Raw genomic sequence first — 15,879 nt, 5'->3', positions numbered from 1 at the left:
TGAGGAGAATTCTACTTCAATTTATGTTGATGTAAAGAAGGTTCAGAAAACAGCTTGTTTAGTCCTTGTTTAAAATACACCCAGAAAATGGATTATAGTTTCTTTAAATCACTCCTGCTATAGGATTTTATAATTAATAGCCCAGACACATTTGTCACTATTCTTAATCATGGATATTTGTGTGAAGATTTCAACAAGCTCTATTTTGTCCCAGTTTAAATTCCTTTAAATTCTTCCAAGCTCCAAGCTTGTTGTAGAATAACTCCTTGCATAATTTAAACTTGTGTTTGACCCCTGTTCTGGGTCAAACACAGGTTTACCACAGCTGTATTAAGGAGCATTTTTCCTTAGCACAAACAGCAATAATTTCAAACAATTTGAATTTCCTGGCCACTGTCTGTCCGTCCAATCTGAGGAGCTATAGTATCTTACATTTCCTTGTTACTGACCAAAGTATTTCTGAAATTCCAAGTTAATTAGCACCGCAACATTCCAAGTGCTGTAAGAGGCTAAACCTTGGTTTTCCAATGAGATAAGCAGGGGTTGCTGCTGCTCCACATGCAATAAAAATAAATTCCCTAGACAAAAACAGTACAGTCTCGATTGCCAGATAACAAAAGATGAAAAATAAAGGACTTCTTTTTTCTCACATTATAGTTTAGGAAACAAAGGCTGAGAGAGAACAAATGTTTTGCCCAAAATTGCCAAGACTAGGCAAAACAAGGACAAAAATTGAGTCCAGATTTCTTCAGGCTCATTATGGTTCCTGTATCACATGATCATTTTGCTCAGTAAATGAATGGTAATCACAGCCTGACCATCAGCCTACTGAATTCAATATGAAGAACTCTTGCTACATCCAAAGGGGATTTTGATTTTGAGTCCATCGGGTTTCTCAATGCATACAGGCAAAAGAAGTCTGCAGCTAGAATAAAAGCTGAGGACATGCTACAGCAGACTAGACTTCTTCTTTTTTAAGGCATCTCTAATTCATTGGCCATGAAAAATATAATATTCACGGAGTCCCATCTGGTGTTCAATTTTGTGTATAAGTGCTTTGCATTGTTGGTCTGATAATTTCAACTAAAACCGGTAAAGTGATATACAGGACCTTGAAAACAGTACTGGGATAAAAAAAATAACAAATTGAATAAAGGAGAAAAAATAAGCTTGCTTTAGTCTGTAAGGAACAAAATTGATGCCTTTTAACCTTACACATAAGTTCCGCACCATTGCTTTTTAAAATCAGCTGGAAATCATTTAAAATCAAATTGATTTTGGCTTTTACATTCAGATGCACTTCAGCTTCTCACTTACTGGCCTATATAAGTAATGTCTTCGGCCAACCTGTGTTTAGAATGGGTTGAAAATGAGTTTGTATGTTCACATGCTTATTGGAATTTTCTCATTTCCATTTCACTCAGAGCCAATCATGATCAGTTTAACTTGCTGGGGGATATGTCAAGAGGCTGATTTAATGGGTGTTTTAGCAAAGAAATGGTTCTTAATACAGTGAATTTTTTTTTGCTTATAACACATTGTCTATTGCCAATTTTGTGTCAATAATGGAAAGATGGATAATCAGAACTGTTAATATTTATTCTGAAGAACTCTCTTCTCCATCAAGTGTAGACAATCATGAAATAACTGTAAAATCCCATGAAAATATTTCCTAGTTTACATCTGCTCCTTTCAACTAACAAAATCTGGAGTATCTGCAGCCTTCCATGTATGGACTGGCAGGGTAGGCTTCTGAAACGGACACTCTCCTGTTCACCTGCTGCCATCCAACTGTGCATCATCAGGATTGGATAACTGCTATCTGAACTGACATTTAGTCATCCAGTCTGAGAGCAAGTATGCTGAAATGATGCAACATAACATGCTATCAAGGCTGTAATAGGACATAGAACACCTGCCATTGACTTGGATAGAAAGGATAAAATGCTCTGAATTGCTTTGTTTTCAACATTCTCTTCCCCATACTCCTCACATGTCCATTTTTACTTAATTTGTCACTGATGCTTTAAGGAGAGAGAAATGGCATGGTTGCAGAACAAGAAAATGTGAAGCAGATGCCCAAGTTCTATTACTAACTCTGTTGGTGACTGGATAAGCTGTTTATATCATTGTATCAAGTTCATTGATTTAGATGGCTTAGTTTTAACTTTCCAAACTGAGAAGATGCATGCTGCCTGCTTTCCACTGTGAGTCAGTACTTCAACACTCATCATCTTCAAAAAAGAGTTAGAATGAGTCTGCAATTAAGGTGGTAAATATGCCTCAAGCTCTGCATCTAAAAACTCAACACTTACAATTAAATGATATCAGGAAAATACTGACTGTAAGCTCACAGTAATTCAATTAAGTTGCCTCTAAATGAGAAATTAAAAATGCATCACAAAGAGAAATATTGTGGGTTTAATCAATTGCTTTAAGGGTCTCTGCAAATCTCAAATAAGATGTAAAAAATCTATGTGCAAATATTACATTGCAGAGATGATGAATGGGAATGGAGTGGGAGGTTATATAACCTGATAATATCAAGGATATGAAAGAGCTTAAACTATTTAACTATTCAGCAGTGAAAAGAAGTCAAGAAGGATCACTGCAGACAAGGACTGGAAATACAATATGGAGGCTGACTTGTGCAGCCTGACATTCTGCTTCAAAGAGTATTAGTGCTAGAGAGTGGTTACAAAACTATACGTCTTTAAAGACAAGTCTGATTTAATAAATATTTACTAAATTGTATAAGGATTGCCTGGCATCAAGCTATAAATATTAAATTGTAATGTATATGTTGAAAGAATGATGTTTTTTCAAATAATCAATTTATGATTATAAGAATTTTTGGGTTAAACGTAAAAAATGATAACAGAAAGATCCCTGAAAGTCAAACAAAAATAGTGATGGTTAAATTCCAAGAGAACAATCCACTCAGAGTTCCTTTCATGTGCCAAAAACTATTATTTATATTGTTTATGCACTTTCATCATGACAACCCTAACACTGAGCAGAGCAGATAGAGCCTAACAGTTACCACATTAGAGAAAAAAAGCTCTCAAAAGGTAAATAAAGTGAAGTGAGGCTATATTTTTGGATCTTGGGAGATGTAAGACCATTCTGATATTCTGCTTATATTGATTATTTTATATTGTTTAATGAATTTCTGTACTCTTTCTACAAAACAAAGACTGGCTCAATGACTAGAGCCTGCACTTAAAGGAACCACTCTATTAAAACTGGTTTTGTTTTGTGCCTGGAGAATCAGAACAATTCCAGACAGTTTGTTTCATATTTTACTTGAAAGCTCCTGTTCCATTAGTATAATATAGTTTCTGAGACAAAGCTTAACCACAGTGTCTTTCCCCTTTAAAAGGTAATGACACCATCTAAGCAAAAATAACAGTGGGGGGAAAAAAGACCCCCATTATAGCAAACTGTGATATTAATGAAATTCTGTTTGTATTAAAATTTTCTTTCAACCCTGGTCTTCCTGTTCAGGGGGATAGTGTCAACCTGTCAAACTTTTAATCAAGAGCAGTTCATTGATGCTTCCATTATGTCAAAATGCTTCACCTAGGTGACTTCAAGGGGAGACAGCAGGTCTGACTTTCTCAACATCCAAGGCTATGAATTTTTCATTTCTCACCCCTCAACTTTTAATTTCTAGTATATGTATGTGGATAGACACAATGTCTTTTTTATTGTATTAAATCCATAAATAGTGTACATTTCAATCAAGTTGTAAGGTCAAGAGATTAAAGAAAGGTAAATACATGAAAGAATAATTTCTTAATTTTTAGGTTGGTAAAAGGGGATAGTTAGAGGACTGAAATCTATGCCTTTACAAAATCTTTTAAATGACAGCTTCTTCAGCCAGAATTTCACCACAGAGCATCATGATTCACAATCTAGAATCTCTCTACAAATTATTTCACTGAGGTGTTGCATTTGCAGATGTGCTGATAATAATGATATAATTCAGCCCACTAAAGAATCCTTACTTTATTGCATAGAAGTCAAATCTGGGGTCAGTTTGTGACCTCCTGCAGTAGCTGCTATCCATCAGCAAGCCTGAAATGTACAAGAACTCAGCTTAATGAAGTACCTGAACCTCGTGCTCTGTTGGCAGAATGCTTGATGTGGAAGACAAAAATAAAAGCCCCCACATGACAGCTTTACAATGCCTTCCTCTGCAGCTTATCATTTACTAACCTGCTGCAAGTGAAGTTATAAGGAAACTGTGACTAGGAAAGGGTCCTTCTCCCCAGTTCCAGGGACCCAAAATGATTGCTTAAGGGTGTTAAGAAGGCGACTGAGAACAGCCCTAAGACAGTTCTGATTTGCATCTCAGCATCAGTACAGTGTGTCATTGACCCTGTGTGACAGGCAGAAAGGTTTTTATACTGCGTGCTACAGACAGAAAGCAAGTCCCAAGGAAATGTACAGTCCTGCTAGGATCTCAATTTAGTCCTGCAAAAATTTTACTCAATGTCTTTAATAGAGCTTTTGATTCAACAGTTTCTACCACACTCACAAGCAAAGCCACCTTTCTGCATTTACAGTAATATCCTTATTTATCAATTAGATGTACAGTGAGATGAGTTTTGACTGAAAATACTTTGTTGCTTCACGATCGGAAAATGAAGTCAAGGAGAATTATGACAACCTGAACATATTGTTAAAGGAGCCTCCAGAGCTTGAGTTTTTAAATAGGTTTGCAAAGGCATATTAATGGGGAGTATACTACATAATCCATCTAAACTATTTACTTTTCACTCTTCTGCCAAAGGAAAGATTCTCATCCAAACAGTTTGGTGGGGTTTCTTGTGTTTTTTAAACATATCATGTATAATTAAAAGATGACTATATGAGTAATTTATAAAGCCAAACAACAAGACCAGAACTCTCAAAATGTGAAATGACCAGCTAATTACAAGACTGGTTTAAATTATGTTCCTAAGTATTACTTGTTCTTTCCAAAATGGGCTGGATATCTATACTATTAATTCAGCCCCAAAGACCAATTTCATTCTTGCAAAAAATATTGCACATTTAAAATGTAGCAAGGTCTAAGCTTATTGTTTTAACTTCCAGTATTTCATTATTCTACTTAATGGTTTGAACATTATTTTATACACGTACAAAATAATTTTATTGCATGATGTAAATAAAAAACCAACCAAAAAACCAAACCTATGTCCAAATTGCTTCCAAAACAGATAAGAAATAATGGGACAGTAGACCTAAAACACACTGATGTTTTGCCTACAGACAGGAAAAGCTGAAGGTTGTTCAACATATGCTTAATTGGGAAGATACATACTCGGAGTATTAGTAACATATTTTGAATCTGTCCGCCCCTCAAGATCGGATTGGCAGAAATATAAAGAAACTGAGCCAGCCCAATCTTTCTCTCATTGGAGTGAACTGGAACATTGACAGCTTTGGCTGGGCCAAGAGAAGGCAATAATTTAGGCCCTGTGGCTTCTGCACTGGAGCAGGTTTTGTAGCTGGGGATCACAGCTTTGAGAGACCCATCTTGGGGGGTAAAATACTGAATGTGCTGCATGGTCCCTCAAAACACAGAGGAACTGAAGGTACAGCCTGCAGTCTCGGACACAGCTTCCCTCTTCCCCTGGGGAGCCTCTCGTGGCAGTGCCTGGCGATCAAGAACTACATGAGAGTGGCTGATGTAGTTGATCTCTAGGACTCCAGGTGCCACTGGTTAGAGGGATGGAAACAGGCCCCAAAATGAGTGGAAAGCATTCTGATGCACTGCCCCTACAAAGTGCAGACATTTGCCTCTAGCATTAGGAGATCTATGAATAATTTTTAAATATATTCCAAATTGTTCTTTTGTGTGCAATACATAAATTGCTTTTTCCCAAAACTATTTTACCAAGTATTTCCACAAAGCCTATCCAGTGAAGCACTGTATCTGCCAAGATGTTAAAGGATGGGTGCTTCCCAAGTGCCCTCAATTGCTCTTGTTTTACTTGCCTTGACCTGTTGCATCATGTTATGAGATATCAAACCGCCATCATGTTCCATTTTAGAGCTGATTACGCTTCATTGGTGGGCAACGTTGCTGCTTGCTGAGGGTTTGTGAAGTTTGATTAATTAGTGCTTATGAAGTGCTTTGAAATTCTTGCATGAATGATGTTACAGAAACACTGAAGATTGCTGCTGTTATACAGGCAGGTACATGATTAAAGATTTGATGTTGCAAGGTGTGGCTGGGCCTTACCTTCTCTTTGGGAAAATATTCTGGTTTCCTCTGAATTCCCTCTGGCAACCTAGTACAGTCTTCCAACCAAACCAAACCAAAACACTTCAATCGTCCTAGGGTAGGGAAAAATAATAAAAAAAAAAGATTAGATGAAGGGTATTTCTGAGAACTCATTGCCTGTCTAGGATATTGCACCTCTAGGTGGTCTGATAAACTTCAAGAGCACCTTGGTGATTCAGATTATTCTCAGACTGACTGCATTTTCTTCAACTTTTTTTTAATCTACTGGAGTTCTTTTAATTGCTTTCTCCTCTTAGGTATTTTACATAGACACCTGACCGCCTCTTAAAGCATCTTCCTTAAGCATACTTATCTGTGATATCCTCTCCTTGGCTGAAGAGACCTACCTATCCTCCTCTCCAATCTCTCCTGCCTAAAGGGAGCTCTTGTTACACGTTGTAACCCTTTCCATAATTTCTGACTCTGAACCTAACAGCTCCCATCTGCTCTGGGAAATGCAGCACCCCACAAGTGATTCATTCTCAGCCAAGGCAGGAAGCTGTAGGGCTCAGCCCACAGCCAGCCTTAAAAGACCCAAGCTGAAGATAATTATTGTACAGACATACCTGTTCAAAGATTTGTTCAGCTTGCTCGCTGCTGCCATGCTTGGCTGTGACCATGACCACACTGCCGTGGCCCTTCAGGAATGTGCTGCTTCACAAAGCAAAGGCCAGGATTCCTGTCCAAGGCACAGGTGCCCAGTGCCATTTGAGAAGGCTGTAAAGCATCCAGGATACCTGCACAGGAATAGCAGAGATGACGCAGGACCTAAAGCAGACTGACACTCCCCACGGTAGTGAATGGATGCCAGGCAGACATCTGCAATAGCTGAAACAACACCAAATGCCAACAATGAAGCCACCAGCTTCTCTGTGTACTGTCTAACTTCCCTGTTTTCTACTACTCTGGAGGGCATTCAAAAGGACTAGCCATATTGATCCTCTGTGTTGACTGCACAATTCACATACTTTTGGTCTTGCTTACATTAGCTTAACAGACTATGATCACCTGTGCCATCTTCAGTTCAAGTCACAGCACAGTATCTGGAGTTTCATTTTTCCTGCTTGTTCTACTCATTTCACATCCTGCACCCAGTAACATTTTTTCTAACTTTTCATAATAACCTAATGGCTAATTTTGCACACACCTTTATGCATACAGTAACCTCTGGGGTTTTGGTGGTTTGCACTTGCTTAGTTTCCTAAGAACTGTAAAGAAAAAATATTGATTGGTTTTGCCTCAAGCTTTAGTAGACAAACTTACCTAGACTGCAAGGCCAGAGTCTGAATATGTGTCACCATTTAAACCATAGGAACATTTAGCATTGAAGAGGTTCAAAATAACCAGTCCAAACACCCTTATTATCTATCAAACAGTGCCAGTTTCCTGGCTGCTGACAAGGCTGATGCCATAGTCCTATCCTGTTGCATATTTTCAGAAACATGAATCATATGAAGTATTTAAAGGTATCACATTTTTCAAATGCTTAAATGAAGATTATCAGGAGCCTCTCATTCAGTCCCAGTCAGTGAGTTATTGCATATTTAAAAATCTGTTCCTTCAGTTTTCTGATTGTTGTTCTTGTCTGTGCATCTTTCAAAAACTGGGTTATTAATCTACTGTGCCATAAAGTTTCTTTCATTAGAAATTAACAAGTTTGTTCTGACCTTCTAGGTCTGAGCTGGAATTCCATGAGGCGTTTCTCGTCAATCACTGTATTCTTTGCACAGCTTGCACTGTTCCATGTATGCTTTCAACTGGGTATTCATGCCTGGCCTGTAGATACATTTCCTGGCTCATCTCAGGCATGTCTCTATCCCCAGGTGTGAAATATGTATCCACTGCATGATGTCAGCTTTTAAATCTCTTGGGATTATTGTTCAGCTCCATTTAAAACAAAATCCATGCAGTTCTTCATTCACTTCCTGGGGGTGGGCACAACAGTCTGTGGCAGTTACTGCTTTCTCTAGACTGACCATGGATTGCACATCGCTTTCCTGCCTGTCACACACCATGCTGTTTTGTAAGACTGCCTTGAATGAAAGAAGTTGAAGGAGCAGAGTCAGTAGTAGGTTTTCACCTCATTGTTTCTCCTTCCTTGATATACTAGAACTCCATCAGTAAACACTGCAGCCTGCATCTTTACTCCCAGAGCGATTTCTGCTCCCCTTTTCAGATACCCCCACACTGGTGCTTTAGGTGCATATAATACTTTAGGGACTTGTGCTCACTTTCAATTTTCTTCTCTCAATGCCTTTTCTTTCTAATACTTGAGTATTTTCACAAGATTCCATATCAATCATTTTCAGCAGTCAAGAGAAGTCCAGTGGGATAGATCCATAGTTGAACTCACTCTCAGTCTGCCTTTATTCACCCTAATATTTTGTCTCCAGCACCCACTGAGAAAAGTTATCACAGATAAATATCATGCACTTTTTTGTCTATTATTTTACATTTCTTTTCTGGAATAAAGATGCCCTAAGTTACAACACTGGCAACTAGAGGCACAGTATCCAGTTAATATCAAATATCTTTGAATTAGAGCTGACACTGATAGTCATATGTGCTCATCAACACCTACTAGAAGGTGTGGCAAAGGTTGTCAGGGAGCTGAATAGCTCTTCCTCTTCAGCATGCAAGTTATTGACTCCCTGATTTCTTTCTTAATTCTTTAATCACCAATCCAATCATGACAGGAGATATCCCCACAGAAAATAATCCACATAAAAAGGACACAGATGGGAGTGGACAGAATGGAGGCATACACCTAGCCCAAGCCAGGTAATTACTCCTACTTTGCCAATTAAAATCACATTGCCATTTTGCTGGTTTAACAGAAAGCATCTATTTTACATTCAGCTCTTTGTTTCAGAGCAGATGTGTTCATTCTTACTTTTTAAACTATGTCACCTTTCCCTCAACATGGGTTTAGGTTAATAAACTGTACATCAAACACTGTTTAAAAGCTGGCTTTGCAGGATGATAACTGATGAGGGAATTGCTTTTAATTACTGTACAAGTGAGTAGATAAAAATCACAGTCCTAATAATCAACTCCAGAAACTGACAGCAGCAAAGTCTCACATTTCAAATGTGGATTATTTTTCTTTCAGCATTCAGCTACAGAAGGCAAATGTTAGTGGTTGGATCATCTTCTGTAAGCAAGCCAAAGTTATGTGTAACATTTTTGGATGCTAATAGGACACAGTTCTGGCAGAACAGAAATAAGGGTAACATTAAAGATTAGAGCAAGCTTGGAAGGAAAGAAAAGCGCTTTTCTCAATTCAGACTTTCAGAAGAACAATAATCTCACCTACATCTGCTCCTAGAACTTCGAAAGTCCAAGGACAGAAAAAGCAAACAACTTGCTTGCACAGCTATCAAGAATGAGAGAGAGCATGAGGCTTCCCAGATTGCCTTCAAAACCAGCAGCATTTGGCCCATTATCATCCACACCAGGCTAATGTATTTTTAATACTTCACCACCTAAAGAGATACTGTAGGCCATGAGATGTAAATTAGGCAGCCAAAATTGAGTGAGTTTGTGCTATGAGAAATTTCAAGGGAGAATGAAATAAATGAAAGTAGGATTACAAACTGGGTTTGGTGCTCTGGTGAGAGGAGAAAAATGTGCTCATAAAGCCCAATAAAACTTTCTTTTTCTGGTTTATTAGGTGTTTGCAAAATGTCTCAGTTGCAAAGTACGACATGTTCTTTTTCTGAAGACTCATGTACAGCATGGAGGCTCTGATAAATCAGCTGCTTTCTTTTTCAGCCAACTACACAGTGTATGGGAAGCTGAGGTTACTATTATGGCTTTGTTAAAACATTAGATGTTGCCTGAAAGCTGCCATGTGAACTCCATTTTGAATGTATTTCAATGCAGGTTTTTACAATAGGAAAAATAAACACTTAGGAGCTCAGGAAACCAGGATCTAAAATACTGTAGAGAAGGATTTGTTTATTTGTTGCTTTCCTGCTATAGATCAGCCTGTCAGAATACCTCCCTCATGTAAATATTTAAGATGTACAACAAACTACAAAAGATCTACAACAAAACAATTCTGATTAAAAAAATAAGGAAAAAGAGCATACAGAGTTTATTTGGAAAAAAAAAAAAAACAACAAACCAAACATGGATATGGGTCTTTTTGGATCTATCAAGTGTATTGTTGATGAAAAGGAAAAATATTCTGCTTGTAAATCTGTTGCATCCAGCAAATGGCCCTTAGCTCCTTGGAATCACATATTCTATAGATTTTAAGTTACAATATTCCTTTTTGACTTTTTTTTTTTTTTGTTTAATGGGTAATAATGTCAGCTCTCAAAAGTCCACATGAGAAACTGAAAATCCAGGATTTGAGAACTAGAGAAGTTCAGAATAGTAGTCATCTGGAAGTCTCCTCTTTTCATGTCGGTAAAGTATAATGTTACTTCACGCCATTTGGCTGCAAATGTAAATTACACCTTTTTTCAGTTGTTAGGACAGGATAAAAAAACCACATAATTCTAATGAGTCATAAATGTTTCACCATTTTTTTCTTCATTTAATTCATATGGTGCCAACACCTGTGAAAACAATCAGCATCATAGCTGTGTGCTCTACTTAAATTTGCTTTAGGGTATGCTTGAGTAAAAGCTTTTATATCTCATTTCTCTACATTATTAACAACATGATGCCCTGAATCATTCTATAATTTAAGTATGCTCATTTCATTCTCAGCCATTTTATTAGGACTAGAAAAGATGCTCAAAGACTATGACAGTCTTAAAACAGACACACACGAACCCATTCCTGATTCTTAATGTAACAAAATATCTATAACAAGATCTTCACTTTATTTTTTATGTGCTTTGGCAGTTTTGCACTTTGAATTACGAATCTCAACTGTTAGTACAAGAGCCATACTACAAAGCTTTCTCCCAAAAGGCTTTGCAGACATTGCTCTAAGGTGAGTTCTTTGCATGACAGCGACATCTGCACTGATCTGAATTTTAAGGTATTGCCAAAGGAGGGCACATCTTGTTCAGCAGTGGGAAAGAGCAGTCATTGGAAGAGTAGTTCTAGAATCACTAGATGGTGCCAGAGAGGAATGTGCAATGGCAACTGCAGTCCTGCTTCAGTTACCACTGAAGCTTGGGTAACCTTGGGGGCAAATTTAAAACCACACTTCAGTGTCTGAAAAAATAACGTAGTGACTAGAGGATACAGAGAAGATCCTAAATCCTACTTGTCTTTCAGTGGACATCAGGCCTTTGACCACCTTGGGAACCCTTGGTAATTCCACCTGGCATCTACATAGCCCTAAATTACTTCAAATTGAACTGTCTGCAAACTTTTATGTACAGTTTTATAACACAAGTTAAGGGGGTACTGAGCTCTCCCTATATTTCAATGGGATTGTGGCTCAAACTTCCTTTGTAAAACTCCCCATCTAAACCCAAGCAACATAATAAATAGAGATGAGTGAGCACAGGGCATGGAAGCTGCAAGGTGTAGAGACCATGATACTTCCCAAAGAGATCCTTTCCCAGAATGTACATTCCAGTGTTAAACAGCATATTACTAGTAACTATCCAAGGCCAATTCATGGTGAGAAAGCAAGCCAGAGCTGATAAATGCTTCAAGCAAAATGTTTGCAGTTTTGATTCATTGCAATAACTCCCTTGTAATCCAGAGGTGGGGACATACTCCAAATAGCTTAAACCAGCTAGCTCAAATCCTGAGAGAAGTGCAGGCCCTAGCAGGGTCTTGAGTAAGGACTCAGACTGTCACAGCTCAGCAACTGAAGTCAACCTAAGCTAGTCAATTTAAAGCATCTGAACTGCAGCCTTCTCTCCACACTGAAGGACAGTATCACCTGCATCCATGAGGATGTGAGGGCTGAGCTGACCACACCCTTCCATGCCTACAGAATTTCAAAACTGACTTTGAGGTAGTTAAAACTAAGTAGTCTGCTAGTCATTTCAAATAACTTAATAATAAAGTTATTCCAGTAACCTGCACATTTTTATATAGTCCTTGGTTTCTTCATGGATAAAAATCTGTGCTTGTGATTACTCATCAGTGCCTTTAGTGCTAGTTTGCACAAAAGATACCAATAAGCTCTAGTCAGAGGATGAGCCTTCTTTTTTTCTTTGCTTCTCTTAAGGCTTCTTCTTAAGAGGTCTTCCACACAGACATGGGACTTTGGGGAAGTGGGGAGAAACATGAAAACCAGTCCTACTCACAAAACAGTTACTTGTATATCTATTAATTTACAACACCATGCACCAGACCCAGTGTCATTCAGTGCCAGATGGGTACACACAGCAACATGACTAGATGAGGCCAAATCTCAGCCAAACCTTTCTCTCCATATTTCAATGCTCTCTGTTTACTGGGACCAAAAAAATCAACTGCTTCTTCCAATTTCACTTTTCTAAATTTCTTCCTCTTGATCTACTAGAGTTCACTTTGAAAGCCTAAGTGAAAATCCTTGTGATCTAGACAGAGCCTGTCTTCACCTTTAGAGGAAAGAGGTTGCCCTTGCAGAATCCATTCAAAAGGCCACTCTGCACAGTAGGACTGTGCTTGCTTTACATTGTTCAGTTCTCAGTAGTTTACTCAGTTGAAGGTTTGATTTGGATTTCTACTAAAAGGTTTAGAAAATATGAAAGTAATGCATTTTAAAATTTCACTGAAGTAATCCACATATTCTTGAAGATACTCAAACTTCCTGGCCAATAGAGCGCCCAGGAGATGCCGCATTTTCCATAGTGCCATACATGCATTTTTAACTTTGAAATGGAACAAGAAGGAAATATTTATACTGGCTGTAACTTAATTAAATTAAATTAATTAATTAAACTAGGAAGTCCTGAAGCAAAGAGCAGACGAGTATGAGCTTTACTTTCTCAATAAAACTGATGTGTTATTGAAATGCTCAGCTGAAAATCAGATCTTTTACTTAGGGGAATACTCATTTGCCTGGCTGTAAGCTGCAAATCTTTCATAGTTTCAGTTCTTCCACTATGAAGGCAGCTTCTGTGCTAGGAATTTTAGGAGGACAGTCTTGAAATGTTATTAATAAGAACTTAGTGTATACTTCATATTTGATGTAGGTGCACTCTGCCTCCTAATGGAAGTCGCATGTGTTTTTCCCCCAAGTATGCACCGGTAAGTAATGACCCATCATCAGGCAGTAACTGATGACAATTGATCATATGGCCATCTACAGCAGCAAGAAATTAGAGTAATCTCTCAAGAGAATAATCAGAGAACAATTTTCCAGGGTCATTACTATCAGAGAAGCTTGCTGAAGAAGAAAACAGTCTCAGTCCTCACTCTGGATTTTCTTTTCTCCTCTGGATTCCATTTTATACACAAGGTTTACATTTGGTTTTAGAAAATTTTATGAGGCAGAGTGAAATGTTAAGGGGATTAAGGAATGGAAGACAGTCTTTCACCTCCAAGTCTTCAGTTCAAATCCAGCTTAGGCTGGTAATGAACAAGAAGTATTTACCATTGCTGTTCGCTGTCTGTGCAAAATGGATCGGTGGCTCTGGCTCAATTCCCAGCAATAAACCTGCATGCCACAACTGGCAACTCTGTTGCCATTCTCAGCAGACAGCGCCAAGAAATAAATGAAGCATAGGAAGCAAAGTTACCTCTCCCCTACTACAGGCCAGGGTGGAGGCACACTGGGAGGAGAAGCCTTCTCTGCTGCCACCTGAGCAGGGCTGTGCCACAGTTGAGCACAAAGACATCAGTTTGTTTAATGGGCTGACAAGCTACCACATTTTCATGAAATTAATTTACTAATTTTCTTAAAATAGTAAAAAAAAAAAAAAAAAAATCAGGTACCATCTAGGGTGAGCCAGGTTAGTAACCCAGACTAGGCCATGTCGTTCCTTATGCTAATTACAAAGAGATTGAAACTTGATGTAAATGCAATGGATTCCCACTAGAAAAGGCTTGTCCTGCCTGTGACAATACCCTAGAATGAAGAAAAAAAAAAAAGGTCAGTGTTGTGATGCACTGAGGAGCTTATTTAGTTGTTGTTTTGCACTGGGTGATTGGGAATTGCACTGAGTAGTTTTTATATTGCACTATGGAGTTATGTCACATTGGTCTATTCCACACACCTTTCCCCTCCCCTGCTAAGCCTCAGGTGTGGTGGTCTCTCCCTGACGACCAGGGGATTCCTACAAATCAGGACCTTTTTTCCCCAGAAGTCACATGAAACATAATTTCTCAGTCTAGGAGACTTTGACTCATTAGCACCAGAAGCCACTAGACCAGGAAGTTTGTTTTTCCTCAAACCATAAACTTAGAGTAATTCCACCAAAATAAATGGAGCCAACCACCCACACAGAGCAGCATAAAAGGAAGCAGAACACACCCTAATCTTTATCTGGCCAGTACTGGAAAGAAAAAGTGACTAGCACAAACTAAAACATGCCACCACACTTCTGTTCTGAGGGCATCAGCACCATCAACAGGAAGGACACTGAACAACCTTGCACATGAGCACAGCAAGAAAAGAATCCAACCTAGGCTTTAAGCCTTGGAGTGATTTTACCATTGAACAGTGCTGATTGAAAAATGCATGAATTTTATTCTAAAAATAGCAAGATGGGTCAAGAGAATAATGATCTCAGTCTACACAGCTAGATGAATTTATGGTGATGCCCTCTTTTATATTTCATAGGATATTCACTATGGACCCTACATTTTCCATGGCTTTGAACACTTTATTTATTATTACCAGTGTAAACCTAATTATCACAGCATCTTCATGCTGAAAGTGATTGATAGATTTTGCTACTTGCTTGTCAAGATGCTCATGTTCACTGTATTCAGCTATCACACCAACCCAGAGACTGATGACTGTTCTGGCCTATTAATAAAAGTCTATTACAGTGCATTGATGCTACTTCTCTCAAACAATATTAATGCAAGCTCTACAGCAAGAGGCACATTTTTAACTTGCTACAATACAATGAGACCTATTTCATTACAATTACTAACTCTTTTACATTTTACTCAGACTGTCCATTCTTATACATAAAGAACAATCACAAAATCTTCTCCCTTATTTTCCCATTGTTTTAAAAATGTGTTGTTCACCAGCCCATTATTATAAAAGCAATTAGTGATTTTTCAGTACCTGTACTTGCAACTGCTGAAATTGAAACAATATTAAGTGCACTTCATATGAAGACAACTTCATGAAACACTGAGTAGCTACCTTTCAAAAATAGAAGAATCACAAACTGACAACTCAGACACTGGAGGACTCAAGAAAATCACTGATTGTGAAGATCTTACGTTAGAGCTCAACATGCAACGGGCAATGAATGAAAAGTATTTCTGCAAATAATATGAGATAGAAAAGCAAAACAATAAAAAAACCCATCAACCTTGAACAAGCTCAAAGTGGTAAAGGCAATATATGCTGCCAATTTGTTTTTCTTCTTATCAAGCAGGACATTATATTTGCCTATAAATGCTCCTCTAGGATGAACTTGTTGCCTTCTGTCACTCGAGTTTTGGTTCAATATTATGAAATTCAAACTGAAATGTCTTGATCCTGCTAA

The 15,879-nt window shown here is 38.1% G+C and overlaps 1 long non-coding RNA gene across 2 annotated transcripts; it reads right to left on the bottom strand.

The window, feature by feature from the left end:
- Window positions 1-6,276: 6,276 nt before the first annotated feature.
- LOC128791534 (uncharacterized) lies at window positions 6,277-14,264 on the bottom strand. 2 transcript variants are annotated; one of them, XR_008432070.1, is made up of 3 exons: window positions 14,144-14,264; window positions 6,865-7,035; window positions 6,277-6,351 (listed from the first exon to the last, which is right to left on the bottom strand). It is a non-coding gene; the product is annotated as an uncharacterized LOC128791534 (long non-coding RNA). The 2 variants fall into 2 exon arrangements; XR_008432071.1 differs by lacking the exon at window positions 14,144-14,264 and adding an exon at window positions 7,966-8,033.
- Between the last annotated feature and the right edge of the window lie 1,615 nt (window positions 14,265-15,879).

Source organism: Vidua chalybeata, chromosome 8 (assembly GCF_026979565.1).
Source record: "Vidua chalybeata isolate OUT-0048 chromosome 8, bVidCha1 merged haplotype, whole genome shotgun sequence".
In the NCBI taxonomy this organism is placed as follows: domain Eukaryota; kingdom Metazoa; phylum Chordata; class Aves; order Passeriformes; family Viduidae; genus Vidua; species Vidua chalybeata.
Note: the sequence above shows the minus strand (reverse complement) of the source record. Positions and strands in the feature narration are given on the sequence as shown.